This window comes from Otolemur garnettii, unplaced genomic scaffold, assembly GCF_000181295.1.
Source record: "Otolemur garnettii isolate 467f Iridium unplaced genomic scaffold, OtoGar3 scaffold00389, whole genome shotgun sequence".
In the NCBI taxonomy this organism is placed as follows: Eukaryota; Metazoa; Chordata; class Mammalia; order Primates; family Galagidae; genus Otolemur; species Otolemur garnettii.
In genome coordinates, this window is record NW_003852784.1 from 49,112 (window position 1) to 50,207 (window position 1,096).

Below are 1,096 nucleotides of genomic sequence, written 5' to 3' on the forward strand. Positions count from 1 at the left end.
AGACGTCTAATCTCTTCCAGACAGTTCTGTGGGAGATTTCAGGATGGGGGCATACTTAGACTAGGGTCAAAAAAAGAATGGATCTGGGCAGGGCTGTGGCATGGAGCAGGCTCTGGGCTTCTCACCTCAACACTGCTTATTTATTTGTTCCTAAGTCTGCCCAAGAGAAATATTACTCACAGAGTTTGTTTAATGTTAATTTTTTTCAGGTTTTTTTTTTGTTTGTTTTTGTTTTTTTGAGACAGAATCTCACTTTATTGCCCTTGGTAGAGTGACATGTGTCACACCTCACAGCAACCTCCAACTCCTGGGCTTAGGCGATTCTCTTGTCTCAACTACAAAAGCACCCTCCACAAGGCCTGGCTATCTTTTGATGTAGTTTGGCCAGGGCTGGGTTTGAACCTGCTACCCTCGGGATATGGGGCTGTAGCCCTACTCACTGAGCCACAGGCACAGCCTTTCTTTTCAGTTTTCAAAACTATTATTTTTTAATTTTTTTAGTGTTTTTATATTACATTATCTACAAAGCAGAAGTTTTTCCCTTAACTTAAAAGTTGACTGCTGGCTCGATGCCTGTGGCTCAAGCGGCTAAAGCGCCAGCCACATACACGTAAGGTGGTGGGTTCGAATCCAGCCCGGGGCCGCCAAACAGCAATGATGGCTGCAACCAAAAGATAGCCGGGCGCTGTGGAGGGCGCCTGTGGTCCAGCTTCTTGGGAAACAGAGGCAGGAGACTCCCTTGAGCCCAGGAGTTGGAGGTTGCTGTGAGCTATGATGCTTCAGCACTCTACCCAGGGGGACAGCTTGAGGCTCTGTCTCAAAAAATAAATAAATAAAAGTTGACTGCTGTAGACAGTGATCACCTCATCAAACTTCATTTATAATAACACGTCAGTTTGATGTTAAGAATTTAGTGAACCTTTGTCAAGATTAGTAAAAGGGGCTCAGGGCCTGTGGCTCAAGCGGCAAAGGCGCCAGCCACATACACCTGAGCTACTCGGTTCGAATCTAGCCCGGGCCGCCAAACAATGTCGGCTGCAACCCAAAAATACCCGGGCGTTATGGCGGGCGCCTGTACCCTCCGCTAATTGGGAGG